We start from the raw sequence: 22,033 nt of genomic DNA on the forward strand, positions 1-22,033 counted from the left end.
AGAAATATGTCATGCACTTATTTTTCTCAGTATCTTACATCACACCTTTGTTTTCTATGATATAAGATTTTAAAATCAAATTTTGTAAATAGGCATTATCTTGAACAATATTTTCTTTTAAAATATAAATATTTATAATATTTATTTATAATGTTAATAATCATATGTATGTGTATATATACCCTGTGTTTATGTGTATGCATGTATGTGTTTTCTAATCCTGTTGCTTACAGTGTATTGGTAAGTTTTAATTTTTAAATTATAATTTTGAGCATTGTGGAATATAAATGCATTGTGATCAAATATAAAATAATGAATATAATATAATTAAAGTAAAAGTATGATATAGATTTATATTTTTTATATATTTGTTTTTAAAAATAGTTACTTTTATAGAAAAATATTTATTTTTTTCCCATTACATTATCATAGAGTATTTTCCATGTCCATATATCTGATTAATTATTTGAATTGTTATAAAGTATATTTCATGTATGAAATGGATGTAGCATATTAAATTTAGTCAAGACCTATGAGTAGGTATAAAGAGTTTTAATGTACAATTTTTAAAAAATCTGAAATGGATATTCTTGTATAGTGCTGCACATATGCAACTATTCTTGAAAATAGATAAGAACTAATTAGTTGCAGGATGTGTACATTTTTAATTTTCATAAGGCTGCTAAATGAGCCTTCAGTGTGACTTTGCCCTTTTATATACCCATCAAGATGTATTGAATACCTATATCTTCATATTCTAGCTAAATCAATAATATTATTCTTTATAAACATATTTTTATTATAATATAAATTCAGAAAAGGGCATGATTGTAAATTAGTTACTAATTAGGAGGAATTATTTTGGTTCTTTTTCCTGTTTATCATGCTCCCAGTTCATTAGCCATTCCCAATAATGGTAAGCAATATCTTAATTTCTAAAAGTGTAAATTATTATTGCTTAGTTTTGTACTTTATATAAATGGAATTATATAATATTAATGCCTCCATTTGTTTCCTTTGCTCAACCTTATGTTTTTGAAATAATTCACTCTGCTAAGTTGTAGATTATTCACTCTCATTGTTATATAGTATGCCACTTTGTTTCTATGCCTCAATATTCTATTTATTTTATTCTATAATAATAGAAATATACCTATTCTAACTATTTTAAATGTTGATGAAGGCTGTCGTGAATAGTGCTACAGTGACTATTCCAGTACACATTTTTGGCTGAATATATGTATACATTTATGTTAAACATATATCTAGGAATAAAATTGCTGTGTCATAAGGTATGGATATATGTAGTTGTAGTAGACACTGCCAAACAATTTTCCAAAGTGGTTTTACAAATTTACCATCCAATCAGTTTCTTCATGTCTTTGCCAACACTTGATATGCTCTGTCTTTTTTATCTGAGGCATTATTGTGGTTGTGTAGTGACATCTTATATTTTTGATTTGTTTTTCCCTGATAACTAGCAAAGTTGACTGCCTTTACATGTGCCTAGTGACCATTTCAATAAGTTTAGCCCATTTTTGTTATTTGATTTATTTCTGTTGATTTATAGTTTTAAGAAGTCTTTTTTTAGATGCAAGTATAGCAAATATCTGCTCATACTCCCATGATTTTATTATACATTTACATGATCTCTTTCTCAATGGCTAGAACTAATTTGTGTTTTAATTTGCATTTCCTTAGTTACTACTTAGGAGAAACATTTTTATGTTTATTGGCTACGTTATTTTCTCTCCAGTAAAATGTCTTGCAATATTGTCATAATTTTCTTGAGTCATTTGTCTTTTTCTTATTTACTTTCAGTAATTTAAAAACTTTGCCTGGATATTAGGTTTATTTAGTTGCAAGCATTTCCCAGTCTATGCTTGTCATTTTATTTATGAAAGTATAAATTTTTATTTTTCCAGATTTTTTGAGAGATAATTGACATATAACATTAAGTTAAGGTATGCAACGTAATGATTTGATACACGTATATACTGCAAAATGATTACCACAGCAAGATTAGTTAAAACCTCCATGACATCACATAACTGCCTTTTTTATGTGGTGAGAATATTTAAGATATATTCTCTTACTATATTCAAGTATGTAATTCAGTATTGTTAACTGTAGTCACTATGCTGTACATTAGATTCCTAAAACGTAATCATTTTCATAACTGTAAGTTTGTACTCTTTGTCCAACATCTCCCCATTTCCCCCATCTTCTAGTCCCTGGCACCATTCTACCCTCTGTGTCTATGAGTTTGACATTTTTAGATTCCACATGTAGGAGATCATATAGTATTTGACTTCCTTTGTCTGACTTATTTCATAATCCCCTCAAGGTCCATCCATGTTATTGCAAATGAAAGGATTTCCTTCTTTTTTATGTCTGAATACTATTCCAGGTTGTATATACATATATAATATATAATATGTATTATCACAGATTATAATTATTATGTATTATTAAACATTTAAAATTATTATTATATTACATATTGTTATTAAACATATATAATCACATTTTCTTTATTCATGTATTCATTAATGGACACTTAGGATGTTCCCCTGTCTTGGCTATTGTAAGACGGTGATGAATGGAGTGCAGACAACCATCAAGATAGTGATTTCATTTCCATCAGATATATACAAAGAAGAGGAATTACCAGATCATATGGTAGTTTTATTTTTAATTTTTTGAGGAAACTCCATACTGTCTCCCATAGTAGCTGTAAAAATGTACCTTTCACCAATAGGGTACAAGGGTTCCATTTCCTCTACATTGTCACTGATATTTGTTATCTTTTGTGTTTTTGATAATAGCCATTTTAACAGTTGTGACATGCCACATCACTTGGTTTGCATTTTCCTAAAGACTAATGATATTGAGCATCTTTTCATGTACCTATTGGTTATTTTATGTCTTCTTTGGAAAAATATCTGTTCAGTTCCTCTGTTCATTTTTAATTGGATTGTTTTTTTATATTGAGTTGTATGAGTTCTTTTATATTTTAGATATTATACCCTTATCTGATATACGATTTGCACATATTTTCTCCCAGTCTATCGGTTGTCTTTTCCTTTTGTTGATTTATCTTTGTTGTTTCCTTCCTTCTGCTAGCCCTGGGATTAGTTTGATCTTCTTTTTCTAGTTTCTTGAGGTGTAAAGTTAGGTTGTTTATTTAAGGTCTTTTTTTCTTAATATAGGCATTTATCACTATAAACTTTCTTCTTAAAACTGCTTTTATTGAATCCCATAAGTTTGGTGTGTTGTTTTTCCATTTTTATTTGTTTGAAAATATTTTTAGTTTCCTTTTGAATTTTTCTTTGACCCATTGGTTGTTCAGGAGTGTGTTGTTCAATTTCCACATATTTTCCAATATTCCTCTTGCTGTTGATTTCTAGTTTCCTACCACTGCAGTGAGAAAAGATACTTGGTATGATTTCAATCTACTTAAATTTGGTAAGGCTTGTTGATGACCTAACATATGATCTATCTTGGAGAATGTTCCATGAGAGCTTGAGAAGAATGTGTATTCTGCTGTTGTTTGATGGCTTGTTTGGTATATGTCTATTAGATTTATTTGACCTAAAGTATAATTCTGGTCCAGTGTTTTCATATTGATTTTCTGTCTTGATGGTTGAAAGTGGGATATTGAAGTCCCCTACTGTTATTGTATTGTCTGTTTCTCCCTTAGGATCTGTTAGTATTTGCTTAATATATTTAGGTGCTCTGGTTTGGGGTACATATAGATTTACAGTTGTATTTGACATAAGATCCACTCAAATATTTCATTAGTTTTTACTTATGATATCTTAAGGGATAATGAATTTTGTACTATAATAATGCCTTTTTAAAACATGGCGCTTAGGAAACCTATTGACCTGTAATTCAAACTCTTTGATATCATTTGAATGCATCTGCTCCTCTCAATCCTATATGTCACTGCCTCCATTCAAGCTCTAATCATATCCTTTCTGAATCATTGACAATGACCAATAATATCAAATTCCCAACGTTCATTTTTTTGGCTTATGTCTTTTTCTACAGTTCTAATCCAGTTATACAGTTCCTTTATCTCAGTATTTATTTCCTTGCCCATTGGTTTTGGGATAAGATAAAAGTTTCTTAAAAGCACAGAGAGGTTTGGGGATCTAACTCATCTGCCTATCCACTTATTTTCTTGTTAGCCTCCTCCTTGCAGTCTGCTTCATCATGGTAGATTGTTTTCAGTGTCTCAAAGTTACCACGGATTTTTGTGCCATACATGACTTTGTTTAAGCTGCAAATTTTCTTGCATGCTCCCCCTTTTTTTTTCTGTTCTCTAGGTAATTGCTATTTTTTTCAAGACTGGTTAAGCCATATCATTTACAATCCAAACCTGGGCAGTTTGAGAGCGCAAATAGTACAATTACTAACTAGGACAGGACAAAAAGCATAAATCAGGACTTTCCCAAGAAAACCAGGTATATAGTGGCATTATTTCTGTAAAGACCTTCATAACTTCTTTATGTTTATCCCTAACATTGTATCTTTCCCTTTGTCTTATTTTGTGTATTTTGTTGTTCACATTTTTTAGCAAACTATAATATACTCAATCAGAGTACAATCTTAAATACATACTGATTAACCCAGGTATTGGCAAAAAATGAGTATTTATTACATTTTTTAAAAGTTAAAGGTCTCTGGAAAATTCCTGGCATACACTACTCTACATGAACTTCAGACTTACTTTTTTCATTCTTTTGATTAATGCTATTTCTGTTCTACTTTCCTGCCTATATCCTAGATTATCATTTTTAAGCTCAATCATAGATGAATTTACAACACAGAAAACATACCAGTTTCTGTAGAGTTATTTTCAAGAAGCATAATGTCTTCAATTTGAAGTAAAAATATATGAACTGGAAAATATTTTTCAGAAGCCTGCAGTAGAAACATTTCTGCTTTTCTCAGAGGAATTTGGAATTGCCCTTGCTGGTTTGAAATGTAAAATCCTTGGCCATAAACAGGGCATTTCACTATATTTGAACATGCTTTCTGGTTCCAAAGTCTTTAGTGACCAAAGTAAAGATTAAGCAAAGATTGAAGTAGGAGTTTCAAAGTTCAGTATGTAGTCCCATAAGTTTAGGAACTGTGTGCCTAGGAAAAATCAGGAAGGGTGCTTACCACTAAAGAGAGAAAAATGTGTTTTCCTTGTCATTCAAGAATATACTTTCACTAGACAATTAAGAAATTATTGATAGTGCCTGTCTTGTTCTCAATCAGTAAACTGTTTTGGATGTAAAAAATACTTCATTGAACTAAATGTATTTTTTAACCTCTTTAATAAGATTTAGCAGAAATGCACTAAAAAGTTCAACTCTACATGTCAGCTTCTTAGATTTCTGAACACATTTGCTTTTATTTTATATACTTGCATTGCTGTGAATTTGATGTCATTTGATAATAGAGCAAAAAAACACATATTGACTTGGATAACATTTAAAAATCCATTAATTCCTTTTAAATTGTAGGGATAAAGCAGGTAGACTAGTTATGAATGAATTCCAAACTTGGTAAAATTTCAGAAGTCTTACAGTTATCATGTGAGGAAAGGATTTGATGTCAATTATGATTTACCTGGAAAATAACGTGGCAGTTTAAAACATGACATTGTTAGGCTGCCTGAAAACATATGCAGTCAGTAGTTCAGTGGAAGTGTGGAGATGGTGAATTTTACACATTGGAACTAAGACTTTATTGAGAGATAACATGGGCTGTATAAACCCTTGCTGGTAGAATGAGATTCCCTTAATGTGAAAAGAAAAAATATTTCAAGTTAAATAATGTAGATTTCTTTATATACAAGGAAATAATTTATTCTTAAGATCTAAGGAACTTATTCTCTCATGTTCCAAATCTAAATAGTACAAGTCTTGATTTGAAGCAGACATATTTATAATGGCAATAGTCATTCAAAGAAAGATAGAGTATTACATTTTAAGCCACTATATCTCAAAATCTATAAAAAGAGAAATAACTGGAACAACAAATTTCTAGTACTCTTTTCATATTTCTTTTTATGACAATCATAACTCTTTAACCTTGGGCAGTTCCAGGAGTATGGGGTGGAAAGGTAGAAGAGAACTATGGATCAGGAAACCTACCTATTCTTGCATCTTCCATTTTCTAGATGAATATCTTTGAGCTTCATATTCCTCATCTGTAATATGGACTGCACGGCTCTGACATTTGTTCTGTAATTACAATTGTTGCAATTTGCTTGGGCTATATTCCACAAACAAGATCCATGGTAAGAGAAGAGAACATGCTTCCTGAATTATGTGAAAAATTATTTCCTTCAATTTGTGGTGCAATATCACTCAGACAAAGTGTTAGAAAAATTGAGGCCCCACGTCCACCTTGCAAAAGAGGGTTTAACAGGGAATGGGAGGGGGTCATCAAGTTTTCCTTCATAGGCACTGGTCCACACACGAAAGTGATGCTTCTGATTGGCTATACATAGTTCTTGCATTTTGATCCAGCTTTGTTTTTTTGTTGTTGTTATTTTGTTACTTTTATAATTGTTACTGCTGGTGTTTTCCCATGAGTATGTAGAAAATTGTACTGATATGTACACTTTTGTTTGATCTCTAATAGATCCCCATTTGAAAGAAAAGGTGAGGAGTCTATTATCTGTGACTATAGAATCAATGAAAAACCACACTGGCAAAGAGAAAGTGAGAGAGGGCAGAGGTTAAGTTTTACCCCCTGGAAATTTTCTTGGACCCCCATAGCCATTCTTTTCTGTCTGTTACAAAGAGAAATTTTCTCTATCTTTGCTTTTCTCAGAGAAGTTTCATTTCATTCTCTCTACCAGTTTTGAAAATAGATGTGAATGTCTGATATAATAAGTGAAAAATATATGTGAATATCTATATAAATATAATCATTAATAAGAAATAATATATATGTTATATGTGTAAAATATACTTCTTAAACATCTCTTATACTTTAAATTATTTTCATCATGTTTTAAAGCTCACAACTATAAATGAATATTTTCTTTCTCTCTCTTTTTTTAAACAATTGTGGAAGGTATGCTTTGGGTAGCGTGATGGTTAATTTTATGTGTCAACTTGACTGGATCATGGAATGCCCAGATATATGGTTGAATTCTATTCCTGCATGTGTCTATGAGGATGTTTCCAGAGGAGAATAGCATTTGAATTAATACCCTGAGTAAAGAAGATTTCCCTCCGCAATGTCGGTAGGCATCATCTAATCCAGTGAGGGCATGAATGAAACAAAAAGATGAAGGAAGAGAAAATTTTCTCTCTCTCTCTCTCTCTCTCTCTCACTCTCTCTCTCTCTGTCTCTTCCACCTATTGGTTCTATTTCTCTGGAAAACCCTGACTAATACAGCTATATAAATTTCAAAGTTCCTGCAACACCAACATATTATTTTGGCCTGATCCCCTTTCTCATAGGTTAATGCCAAAAATTCTTAGATCTCATCTTTTAGTGGAGTTGATAGAAGAAATTCAGGGCTGCATAGAAAAAGTCACCCTGAAAGAAATAGGGTTAGTATATACAAACTCCTGAAACATACTAAGAACTTAGCTTAAATGTCACCTTGAGCACAAGCAAACTCTGATTGCTTCAGTGGAGTGATTCATTACATCAGTGGATAGCAATGATCAAAACTAAGGGATTTATTTTGCTTCAATAAATTATAATCATTCAGGTAAGATTTCATGCAATATTATTATTAATAAATACTTTTAGGACATTAGTCATATTAGGCAACCTAACCTGTCTATAACCTTAGTATATGTGAGTATATCATATAGTTGTGATTAATAGCTATAGAGCTCTTTTCATCCCATAAAAGTCAGAATGATGTTCTCCACTCAGAAATGATCTCATTAATTTCCATAGCATTTTTAAAGATTAGGAAAGAAAGGTTTTTTGGGTTTTTTGGGGGTTTTTTGTTTGTTTTTTTTTTTGCGGTACGTGGGCCTGTCACTGTTGTGGCCTCTCCCGTTGCAGAGCACAGGCTCCGGACGCACAGGCTCAGTGGCCATGGCTCACGGGCCTAGCCACTCCGCGGCATGTGGGATCTTCCCAGACCGGGGCACGAACCCATGTCCCCTGCATCGGCAGGCGGATTCTCAACCACTGCGCCACTAGGGAAGCCCAGGAAAGAAAGTTTTAATAAAATTGTGTAGAAAATTATCCATGTATACTCAGGGAAAATAAACCCAGAAAAAATGTAAACAATGTCCCAAAGATTCCACAAAACCTAAGTAGTAATAACTGATATGTATTGAGAATGTTCTGTATGTCAGACACTCATTTAAGTCGTTAAAAGTATTGCACTCAGTACCGAAGACAGCCCTCGTGTCAGATACTACTGTGTCCATTTTAAAGGTGAGGAAATTGAGGCACAGAATGTTTACGCAACTTGTGAAACTTAGATTGTATTTCAGGCAAGACTTCAGCTCAATGTTGTTTTAGTTTACCAAATGTTCTGACAATCCTATTGATAAGATTTATTATTTCTCACTTTACATGACAGTTACTACAATATTATCTTTAATTTCCTAACTTTATAATAATGTTTTCCTTCTCTTTCCATCTTTATTGTTTCTTCTAATTTCCATATATCTTCCATATATCTTCCACCAATTTTATAGGCCTTATATATTTATATTTTAACATGTTTAAGAGTAGCAATTCTCCTGCAAGATATAACACCCTGGATTTCTAAGTAATAGAAGGATTCCAAAATCTAAGTATTATAATCAGAGAGGGCAAATTGATGATTAGGAATAGAAGTTAGCTAAAGAATAGACAATCTAAACCTAAATGAAGAAGATAATGATACTCTTTCTTGATGATCTTTCTCCAAATTCACACCTACCTCAAATATTTTAAATATTATCATAATTTTAAATATATGAGATTATAAATATAAACTAAGATGGAAGAAAGCCAAGAGGAGAGTGATGTAAAATTCTCTTTGACTGATTGTCAAAAGATCATCCATACTCTTATTATAACACAACAAATATTTATGTAGAACCAGTGTCCACAGCACAGGACACATTATAGTTATCACTGGGACTGCCACTAAGCAGGAATTTAATTAAACAATAAATTATTCATGCCACATATTGCTTTGGTTCTTATGTGGAGTGATAAATGTGTGGGTACACATTTTATTATTAGGATTCATAATGTAGATATATGCTACGTATATACTCTTGTATATATCAGATACTATATTTAGAAAGTATATATTTATAAAAATGAGACAAGCCTATCATTTTATAAGTCATAGTGAGGAAGCAAAAATTGTCATGTTTCTGTAGATTATTTAAATTGAAAACCTGAGCATTTCTTTCTAAGATACTCTGAAGAGTCAGAATGATATGAAAATAGATGATTTCTCCTTCTTCCCTGATTGCCACTCATTAATTGAGGGCATCCAACCCACAGTGACCTCTCTCTTCATATCAGCTATTTGTGACTGGAATGGTGAGGCATATTTGGGAGTCTCAGTGCTAGTCTTAGAAAGTCCCTCTTTTATTGAAAGAGGCTACATGGTTTCCCTCTGCCTAACACACTATGCCCTGTACTCTTTCACCCTACTGTTCAAGGCACAACCCGTTAAACTCAACTCTTCAGCTGACCCAAAGATATTTATAAACTTGATATGAGAAAGTTCAGGAGGCTATGAAGTAGTTTGTGTAAAGACTCCACCCAGTAAAAATACTTCATGCTAAATAGTGACTTAAGTAGATCTTAACTCATGGAGAAGTTTTCAAATAAAGCAGTTTAAGGATAGTGGAAGCAGAGAGAGCATACACATAGATATGGCAGAGGTCATACCAGAAAAATAAAAAGTAAAGGGCCAAGCCTATATAGAGACAGGTTGGAACCAAGAGAAGATGGGCCATGAGTGGCCGCCACTGGAAAAGAGTAAAATGGAAACGCATTTTGAGTGGACATTAAGAAGACTGACTTGAGAGCTGCCAGTGCATTTTGGTGAGTGATGATCTGCTCTGTTGCAAGGAATCATTTATATGTAGCTACTGAGGCAATCTTTTTGTGTTAACTTACAATAACTTTCCGTCACTTTAGGTAACTTGAATGTGCTTCTGATTCTGGTAACTGAAAAATAGTAAACTAATACCACAATTCATAGGTCAAATGACTTTCATACTTGAAAGAAACTATAGAGGCATGTTCTTTTGCCAGTTCTATATTAAAAACTTCAATTCCCTCTGCACCTCTTACAAGAGTGTTCATTCAGTTTCTTTGCCCACCCTACAATGGCAAATTCATTGGCTCTTAAGGTAGACATTGCAGCCAAGTTCAAAAACTAAAAAAAATTCTTCCCTATATTAAATCAATATGTGTTTCATGCACATTCTATTCACTGGTATAAATTCTCTTAGGAAGAATAATAGGAGCAACACACATTTGTCTTCCGACTGACAGTTTCTCAAAAATGTTATCAATGTCTATATGATTCCTCTGTTTTATGCTGTGTTTTCAGTTTCATGGTAAAATGCTTTTGAGAACCCTAAACTTTGATTCATGACCACTACTGCATGAACATAGATAGTATTGTTCTCTTGATATGTGTAATTCCAAACTGAACGTGTCAAATGTCTGAAAAATCAGGTAGCACCTTAGGATTACCACTTTTAGACACCGTTTTACATTAATGTGATTAAGATCAAATAAAGATGATCTTTTGACAACTTCAACATACACTTGGGTAATTTTAGGGTTTAAAATGACCCTTGATAAATTTCATATTCTTATACTTGGTTTATTTTGGATGCTAATATTCATTTGCTCCTTAATCAGGTGTGGGGCATAGCTTTGTTATTTTGTTTGTATAGTTCTGTGTAAGTCCTCATGTGTCTTATAGCTGTAACTAGATTATATAAACTTCTTTGAGTTCAGAGTCATGTCTTAAAATTCTTTTTCTCCTCCGTGGCTCCTAATACATTTTTGTGCACGTGTCATGTTTTTAAAGTATACTCATCAATTAATAAATAAAATTAAACATATGCCTTACTTTTCTAAATTTTAAATATAGCTTGCTATTTTAGGTAGAATGCAGGTGAAGTTTTATTATATCATTTGTATATCTTTTTACCAATGAAAAGCCCATAGTGGTACATTTAGATATGAGTTTGCTAGTTAATAGTTAATAAGTTGTCAGATTGGTAAAAATACATATCCAGTTAGAAGATGGGTCAGTTTTCATTTAGTCTCTAATCGATGTGAAACCTCGTTATAGATCAATTTTATGATTATGCAAAATGACAGGCTTCTGACCACAACTGTATCTATAATGCCACAAGGTACCTCTGTCTGTTCAACTTTACCTCTTGCATCATTACTTCTGCCATCTGATCAGCATTAAGATATCAGTAAATCCCAGAATTCGTTTTTCCTATTTCCAAGATCTCATGGATCCCTCATTCATCCTGTGTCCAATTAGTATTTGATTTTTAAGAATATATCATTTAGGGCTTCCCTGGTGGTGCAGTGGTTGAGAGTCCGCCTGCCGATGCAGGGGACACGGGTTCGTGCTCCCGTCCGGGAGGATCCCACATGCCGCGGAGCGGCTGGGCCCGTGAGCCATGGCCGCTGAACCTGCGCGTCTGGAGCCTGTGCTCCACAACGGGAGAGGCCCGCGTACCACCAAAAAAAAAAAAAAAAAGAATATATCATTTAACATTCAAATGCTTATTTCAAAACCATGATAATAGGGTGAATACAGAATTGACATAGCACATTATTTTTGGATTCAAATTAAACTAAATTACTATTTTAATACTTACAAACATTATTATTACATTCTACTGCAAACATTATTATAATATTATTCAATAATGACTTGTATAAGGACTTGAACAGAAACATAAATTATGCTTAACTGTATTAAGGCTTTGGTCAGTCCAAAAACTAGAATTCATTGTAAATTTACCTTTGTCCCTTTGAAACAGTCCTGGAAACCCCTCACAGAAATAGAGCATTGAAGGTTAGATTGAAAAAATTGCTAGTATAATGTTATTTTATATAAAAGAACCTGGTTTATAAAGATACATAACCTTTAGTAGGCCATTCTATTTAACATAAGATGCAGTCAAAATTTTATCATTTCTTCAGTATAATATTTTTAAAGGAAAAATACAGGTAGATTTTGTAATATAATGAAGCCTTTTAAAAATACTGTTTATGGAATGGTTATTATGGAAAACAGTATGGCGGCTTCTCAAAAAAATAAAACTAAGACTACCATATGACCCAGTAATCCCACTCCTGAGTATATATCCAAAGAAAATGAAATCAGTATCTGAAAGATACTGTACTCCCTGTATTCTCATGTTCATTACAGCATGTATAGCCAAGATATGGAAACAACTGAAATGTCCTTGGACAGATGAATAGATAAAGAAAATGTGGGATATATACAATGGAACATGATTCAACAATAAATAGAAGGAAATCCTGCCATTTGCAACAGCATAGATGGACCTTGAGGGCATAATGCTAAATGAGAGAAGCCAAACAGAGAAAGGTAAACACTATATTTCACTACTTATACATGAAATCTTTCAAAAAAAAAAAGCCAAATTCATAGATACAGAGAATAATAGAATGGAATGGTGGTTTCCAGTGTAATACCAGCTTCTAGGTCATATTATACCATTAGATATTTTTTCTTGTGGTAAAAAGCACATAATATGAGATCTACCCTCTTAACAAAATTTTAAGCATACAGTACAGTATTGTTAACTGTAAGAACACTGTTACACAACATACCTCCAACTTTTTTATCTTCTGTGACTGAAACTTTATACTCATTGAACAGAAACTCCCCATTTCCCTCTTTCCCCAACCCTTGGTAACCACCATTTACTTTCTCCTTCAATCAGCTTAACTACTATAGATATAACTCATGTAAGTGGAATCATACATTTCATTTTTTCCTCCTTCTGTGACTGTTTCATTTCACTTAATGTAATGTCCTGAAGGTTCATTCATATTGTAACATATGACTGGATTTCCTTCTTTTTATGGCAGAATAATATTCCATTATATGTGTAAACCACATTTTCTTTATCCATTTATCTGTCAGTGGACATTTATGTTGTTTCTACCTCTTGGCTACTGTGAATAATGCTGTAATGAACATGGAAGTGGAAATACTTCTTCAAGATCCTGATTTCAATTCTTTTGAATAAATATCCAAAAGTGGGTTGCTGGACACTAAGAGTTCCTCCTTACATATTTGGGTGGAATTATAAAAATGTTTTTAAGAAAAAGCTGTTTTCTTACACAATTTTTTTAAATTTTTATGAATTATAGCAGAATCATCAAATCTATCAATAAAAGCAAGCAAAAACAAAACAAGTTTATAAAGTAATATATTATCATAAATAGGAAAACACCATTTGGGCAGATAAATATTTAGCTACAAGATAATTTTCTGAAACTGCATCAAGAAGGCATTGATCAAACATCTACTGGCGCATGAAGCTGTGCATGGCATGCATTACCACTACTTGCATGCAAGGCAGTTGTTTGGTTCTGTGGGTGAGATGATTGCCTATTAAGTCTTTCTCATGGAACAGGGAGAAAGAATAAAGGATCTTCCTTAGAGAAGAAAGGTAGTGAAATTTATTGAAGTTCCCTGGGATCAGAGAAAGTCATCTGAAAAGAAGGCTGCCAGAAATAAGGGGCTCTGTTAGGTATTCTTTATTTTACTAGACAAAACATAGATTTAAACTAAAAATTGTAATACACATTCTTGAGAGTAAAAGTGAACTGATTATCTGTTTGAAGCTAAAAGTTGAAACCAGAAACATAATTTATGTATTTTCATATCCAAAGAATTACCTTAGGGTAGTTGAGGACACCTTAGTTTCAGATACTATGCAAGATAGTTTATAAGTAAAGCTTTCATAACCCTTAAAAGATAATATTAGCTTCTCTTTTAATAAAACACCGTAAAGTAAATTAATGTGTTCAAAGGCATTGAGCAAATCAAGTGGCAGAACTTATATTGAATCTTCATATGACTGGTTATAAATCATATGCATTTATCATTTTCCTACCATAAAAAGCTATTCTTAGGAAGCTTTTAAAAATCAAGACATCGCGGGCTTCCCTGGTGGCACAGTGGTTAAGAACCCACCTGTCAATGCAAGGGACATGGGTTTGAGCCCTGGTCCGGGAAGATCCCACATGCTGTGGAGCAACTAAGCCTGTGCACCACAACTACTGAGCCTGCACTCTAGAGCCCACAAGCCACAACTACTGAGTCCACGTGCTACAACTCCTGAAGCCCGTGCTCCTAGAGCCTGTGCTACACAACAAGAAAAGCCACCACAATGAGAAGCCCGCACACTGCAACAAAGAGTAGCCCCCGCTCGCCACAACTAGAGAAAGCCCGCGCACAGTAACGAAGACCCAACGCAGCCAAAAATAAATAAATAAATGGTTAGATAAATAATAAAAATAAATAAAATAAAATCAGGACATTGCAAAATTAAAACCAGAAACACTGTGGCAAAAGTACAGTAGTGTGTTAGACATTCAAACACTAGAATATTAACACTGATATCTCTGGTGAATGAGGAATGAGACAGATGGCATTACTTAGTCAAAAATACAAAAGCCAACACAACAGTTTAAATAGTATGTACATTTTATAAAGCCATCTTGAACAATTTGGTACACTGTCCACTGTGATGCTACTAAGGAAGAATAAGTTTGATTCTTTTTTTATACTTTTTGGTGAGAAAAACATTTTTAATCATTTTTAAAATTAAGAAGGACTTAGAATGAAAATGGAAATTGAAAACTAAAAATCACACTTAATTAATTAGATCACTTGGCATTCCAGAGGACTGCTTTTAAAGTTCTTCTCCAAGATGATTTATGCTTCTGCAAGAATTAGAATCACAAATTTGGTAGTGGTGATTTTTGACAATTGTTAAATTTAGAGTCATATTTATATAGATCAATTTTATTCAAAAAAAGAAACTATAATTATAATTCTGTCAATCTTCTCTGTAACTCAGATTGCTTTGCATATACAATTTATGCAATCTTGATGGTAGTTTTTGCAGCAGCTTAGAGAGAAGCTATACAGATCAAGGAAAAATGTAAAATCACCATTTTCCTTCTGTAACACTTTTTTACTCTTTTTCCTTATACTTAATTTCTTTAGCTGTCTAAGAACAGAGGCTATGAAATTGGTTATGTGTTCTTGCATACACTGAATTTAAAGAATAATGTACATTTGATTACATTGTGTGGTTCATTTTAAATGCTGCAATACTGCTTTCACATTAGAGACATTTTTATTCAGTTTAAAGTTATAAAGACTAGTTTATTAGGTAATACCATCCACATATTTTAGAAAAACGTCTGTAACTATGTTCTTATGAGACTTTCACCTTTATTTTTTCTTCTGAAAAGTTGACTTTAACTTACCTTATTTTAAAGTCTGGCTAAGCTTAAGTATGCCACTAAAATGTGATATATGGAACTTGCATTAATAATAAGCATGATGATATCTTTCTTCATAGCTGTACTAAATATATTTCCTTCTTGGCTTTTTGTTTGTTTGTTTACCCACAGTTTAAGTCCTCAATATTTTGTTGTTGTTAAATATGAATATGAAATAATGGAAATTACAAATGAAGAAAAAGGGGGGGAAGCACCCCTCAAATCACTGGAGCCCTAAAAATTTCACTGAGGTAGCAGGCTCTTGAATTTTTGTGGGTTTTATTTCCTACCCTCTGGCCCATACTTGTCTTCCCAATGTGTCTTAAGAAATTGCAACTTACTACTCAATAGATCCAATCAGTGTAATATAATCAATGATACAGATCAACATTATGTTCTGTTGAGGGGAAAGGCAAAGTCCCTGCTACCTAGACACGACATAGGACTTGAAAGGGGATATGCTCTCAAGATACTGTGAAGGTATATTGCAGGTGTTGTCTTTTGAGAGTAAATTGCTTCTAACGGTCTTTACTATCAAGTATATAGAGAAAAAAAATCATCTTCCAGATCAATAGCTGCGTGCCAGGTACTAGGAGATTTGTTGTTTTTTTCTCCAACAACAAAATCAGAATTAGAACAACAGTTGTAATTGGAGTCTCAACCTCATTAAGTTTTTGATACTCCATCATCATTCTCCTAGATCCACTTACCTTTTGCCAAGGCCAAAATATTAATTAAAGGGGATGTGGTAGGAATCCCCACCCCTGCATCTTTCAAGTGATTGATGGTGGTAATAATCTCTTCAATTCTCTAAGAATGCAACATTGCTTTTGGTCTACTATTGTCATAGGTAGAGGCAGTTTTACTGGTTTCCATTTGGCTTCTCCTACCATAATAGTCCTCATTCCGTAGGTCCAAGAACTAATATAAGGATTCTGTCAGTTGTTGAGTATGTCTATTTAAATTGTGTATTCTAAAACAGAAAATAACAACTGGGTGATTTTGCAGAACCACTGGGTTCATTGTGAGATGTACCTGGTCTGAAACTCCATTGATCATCTTACCTCCAAACCTCCTACTCAAATCGATGGACCATGATGAAGTTGTGAGTCTCCAGATACCTGTGTCAGTTCAAAGCCACTGGTTAGGAACCCTTCAAAATGATTTTCTGCTTCCCAGTGCACAGTTACCTTGAGGAAGATAATCAGTACATATTTTCGGCAGTGTAGTTCTTCTTTACTTGAAGTGATTCAGTTCCATTCAGGGGCTTGAGGTCTGTAAACTGACTCAAGTATTGGACTTAGTAGAGGGGGCATAACTTATTGTTTCAGTGGTTCGAGTCATATTTCTGTTCTCTAGACCTAGAGCTTTTCTGCTTATACAGATCAAGTAAGACTTCAATAGGCTGCCCATCAATTCTAGTTGTAGAGACACCATAATCAACTAGCCAGTGCTAAAAATATCTTTAAGTCAGACTATTTTAAATACTTCTTTGGCTTCACTCTCTGTTATAGTAAACACTCCATTACAGTAACCATACCCACCTTTTCTTTAGAAATTAATTGTTACTTCTAGACCCTTAATGCTACAAGATCGCATCATTTCCATTGAGTTTATGGATCCCCTTTGAAGGCATCAGTCCCCACTATGATTCCAACCTATAGAGAAAAACCAAAAAAAAAAAAGTTCTGGCATTTAATCTTTATTTAGTATAAACCCACCTTTGAGTCCATGTTTCAGTTAACCAAGAAGCAAACTGTTAGGACCATCCCTTATCATTTGATTTAAAACATTGAATGTGGGATCTCTGTTTAGTGAACTCACATCAATAAATTTGGTATAATTCCACTTTACATTACTTTCAACTTGATCCCTTGATTGTAAGATCTATTTCCACACTGTTTTCTAGGTTTCTGTCAGTAAAAGTGGGCACAATAAAGTAATATTTCGGTGTACCTTACACCTCCTCATGTGTAATACTTTGTACATTACCCTTTTGGGCCTGCTGGGACCCAAATCTGCAGAATCTAGTTATAAACAAGAAGAGATTGCAGGGTAGGTCCTAAGGAGGATCAGGCAGTACCTTGCAAGGCTGCTATTTTAAGGGAGACCATTACAGGCTCTTGAGGAAGGAGGGACTAGCCTCCTCAGGTAATAGTGGAAGATTGTTGGGTGGGAATTAGAGAGTCAAAGCCTACAGCCTTGTAAGAATCCACTGTAATCACAGTGCCTAGGTAACTCTCAGAGAGTACTTTATGCTCCCTTGGAAGTTGCGTTAATAATTTCAGGCATCATTAACTTTATTCTCCAGAGAGTTATTAGCAAGGATTCCACTGTTTTATTGACTTGGCGAGTTATTCATCAAAAATGCCAGAATTCAATCAAACTATTAGATGTTTCCCATAAGTAATTGGAGTCCAGATTTACATGCAGTATACTACTTCTATAGTGTGTAAAATTAGTGAAAAGAATTTTTTGTTGTTGTTACTGAGTCTATACAGTGAAATGATCACTACAGTTACTATAAGATGTCAGAATCTGAGTCTTCAAAGATAGTGATTTAGTCAACATTTTTTAAGGATAAAGTGGGATAATCTAGATGAATATACAAATTTCAAATTTTAAATATCCTTATTTGAAAATACTAGAACAGGAAGCTTTAATTATATTGAAATTATGGCAGACAGTCCTTACCTATACAGTAACACCTCCTCAATACGCACACTCTCTGCCCTAAATGATTTGCAAAGAAGCCAATGTTTGATCTTTCTTTGGCAAAATCCTAGCCTTATCCTGGTCATCTCACAAGTTTGGGGGTAGGGAAGGGAAAAGTCGGAAGAAAAACATCATAATAAACTAAAGAAAATATAATACAAAATAACATTCAAAAGAATGTATTAAATTTTCCATTTTATATTCTTAAATTCTATTATTTGAGCTTTGCTGTCACTTAGTGAAAAATGCTTTCTTCTTAGGCTGATATTGAATTAGCATCAATCACATCATGAATACATCATCATGTCTTGTAGACTGTAGCTGAGACACCATAAGGCTGTTCAGCTGCAGAGGTGAAAGGTCTTAGGCCATAGCTATATCACAGCAAATTTCAGAATTCTCTGAATTATCAAGGATATTCTTCCTCTAGTAACAACTTTCAGAACTTAAAAAAATATTTTTCAGTTAGTGTAAAAAGGAATATATTAGTGTTCTTATTGTTAATAAGCTTAGCCAAAAGATTTATTAAATAGATACTTTGAAAGTATTCATTTCTTTTCCAAAGAAGCTTATGAACAAGAGACTATTCTTTTTTTAAAATTTTATATATATATATGTTTTTTACACACACACTGTATTTTATTTTTACAAGAGATAAATAGACTGACACCAAGCACTGTAAATGGATGACCACAACAAAAGCAAAAATGATTGCAATTACCAAACACGAAACACACTCATACTATGTCATAATTTTGACATTCAGTCCAGTAATCCTCCACTGTAACAGCTCCTTTACTTTGCAGTGAAAATTGATTTGTATATTTTTTGCCTCTGAGTCCTTGTGGAATTTTTTTTTTTTAATTCAAACAGAAAGTCACAAAAATTATAATCATCCTCATCAGTTCACTCAATCCCATGTAATTAATTTTCTTTTTTCATCTTGATCTTTGTTAGCACTTTTACGAGTTCATCAGTTTTCCATTAGAGTTCTGAAAATGCTTATTCATTCAGTTCAGCAGTATAGTCAGTTACCAGAAACCTGTACTTGTCAGAGTCTTTTCCATGAATTCCTTGAAGATGAAACCCTTTTATAGGAACATATTTGCAAAAGCATCAGAGTACACCCAGAACTGTCTGTAAATGACAAAAGACTTAAAAATTACCACGGTTGAAGATTTGATGAAAGTTCATAATAATGCAATTGACAAGGAAATTTAGTTATTTCTGAGATATACATTTTAAAGTAATAACTAGAATTATGACTTATAACATTATACCAGAGCATATAAGATTTTTAGAAATTTCATGTAATATCTGAAACATTTATAGTAAAATATTTCCATACAAATAACCCAAAGAAAGTTTAGTATTAGTTGTTTTGTTTGTTCATTTGTTTGTTTTTTTATACCACAGGTTCTCATTAGTCATCAATCCTATACACATCAATGTATACATGTGAGTCCCAATCGCCCAGTTCAGCACACCACCATCTCCACCACACCGCGGTTTTCCCCCCTTGGTGTCCATACGTTTGTTCTCTACATCTGTGTCTCAACTTCTGCCCTGCAAACCGGTTCATCTGTACCATTTTTCTAGATTCCACATACATGAGTTAATATACAATATTTGTTTTTCTCTTTCTGACTTACTTCACTCTGTATGACAGTCTCTAGATCCATCCATGTCTCAACAAATGACTCAGTTTCATTCCTTTTTATGGCTGAGTAATATTCCATTCCATTCCATTCCACATCTTCTTTATCCATTCGTCTGTTGATGGGCATTTAGGTTGCTTCCATGACCTGGCTATTATAAATAGTGCTGCAATGAACATTGGGGTGCATGTGTCTTTTTGAATTATGGTTTTCTCTGGGTATTTGCCCAGTAGTGGGATTGCTGGATCATATGGTAATTCTATTTTTAGTTTTTTAAGGAATCTCCATACTGTTCTCCATAGTGGCTGTATCAATTTACATTCCCACCAACAGTGCAAGAGGGTTCCCTTTTCTCCTCACCCTCTCCAGCATTTCTTGTTTGTAGATTTTCTGATGATGCCCATACTAAATGGTGTGAGGTGATACCTCATTGTTGTTTTGATTTGCATTTCTCTAATAATTAGTGATGCTGAGCAGCTTTTCATGTGCTTCTTGGCCATCTGTATGTCTTCTTTGGAGAAATGTCTATTTAGGTCTTCTGCCCATTTTTGGATTGGGTTGTTTGTTTCTTTAATATTGAGCTGCATGAGCTGTTTATATATTTTGGAGATTAATCCTTTGTCCATTGATTTGTTTGCAAATATTTTCTCCCATTCTGAGGGAAGGGACTATTCTTAACGTTACACTTTGTACATTTTATGAAGAAAATATTTTAAAAGCAAGTGGTTGAGGAACGCTCCCTTAGCACTTCAATTGTGTCTTATTGTATTTTGAATTTCTCAATGTCAATTCCAAAAAATGGGAGGAATAATCTCATTCTAAAGGGTAAAAAAGAGAAATGTTTTCAAGAATGAATATAGTATAAAAATGCAATATTTAAATCAAAATTGGGAGTCTTTTATAAGACATCAACTGTCTCTTTTTAAATCGGCAGAGCCTAAGAATAGTCAAGAATTTCAAGAATTTAGAAACTAAATGGACATATCATTTGATCCAACACCATCAATTTTTTTAGATCTAATGACCCCTCAGTAATTTCTTTTTATTTTCTTTGCCCCACCAACCTTCTAAACCAGAGTTTGGCAAACTATACACCACAGTCTAGATGTATTTCTATGTAAAATATATTGAAACAAACCCACACCCATTTATTTAAGCATCTCCTATCTGCTTTAGCACTACAAGAGCAGAGTTAAGTGACTGCGACAGAGATCATATGGTCCACAAAGTTAAAATATGTGTTACCTCACCCTTTAAGAAAGTGTTGGATAATCTCTGCTCTAGATTCAAGATATGGTGGACTTTTGCACTTGAACTATTTATCAGTCACCAGAGATCATGACTGCTGCCTTCACTAGTCTTCCAAACCAAATGATTACATTCCTTCTAAAACTGTCTAGTCTGAGATATCTCAGCATGCCTCATGGGAAAGGATTCCTAACTATTTTCTATAATGAAATCATTAGTGAGTTAAAGGTGCTAAAAACCTTTGACTTCTCCATGAAAAATTTCAGAGATATCTACACTAATTAGTTGTTAAATTTTGTTTATTGGTCACCTCATCATAAAAATGTTTGAATAAATATTCAAAATTTTTCTTGTAAGTTTGAGAAGCTTAAATATTTCCTGTGTGATTATATGCATTTTTAGTATTTATTGGCAAATCTCTTTTTTATCATATATTATACAAAGCAAACCAATACACGACCTTCTAAACTACTGGTAATTTAGAAATCAAATTGGTTGAGTCTCTATTAATGAAAATTTCTTATAATATTCACAGTGTCATTTTTCTTTCAAGGATATTAGAATGTTGCATATATTCATGTGGGTCCTTCATCACATCTCATAGTTTCTCTGTGTAGGTCAAGCTCCTCTGTTTTAGAACATAATCAAGGATACAGAGGCTAGGCTATGTGATAAAGGTCAAATAACAATATGCAGTAAAGCTTAGAGCAGGACAACACCACAGATTTTCAAGATGATAATATCTGTTTTGGCACTACAGCTTTCATTCTTCTGAATGTGAATAATCAGGGTAAGATTTATCATTTTAGAGAATAAGTTGGGATTGCCATGAACATAAATAGATATCATTTCTAGAATTTAACCAACAACTCATC

This window comes from Hyperoodon ampullatus (assembly GCF_949752795.1).
Source record: "Hyperoodon ampullatus genome assembly, chromosome: 15".
NCBI lineage: Eukaryota > Metazoa > Chordata > Mammalia > Artiodactyla > Ziphiidae > Hyperoodon > Hyperoodon ampullatus.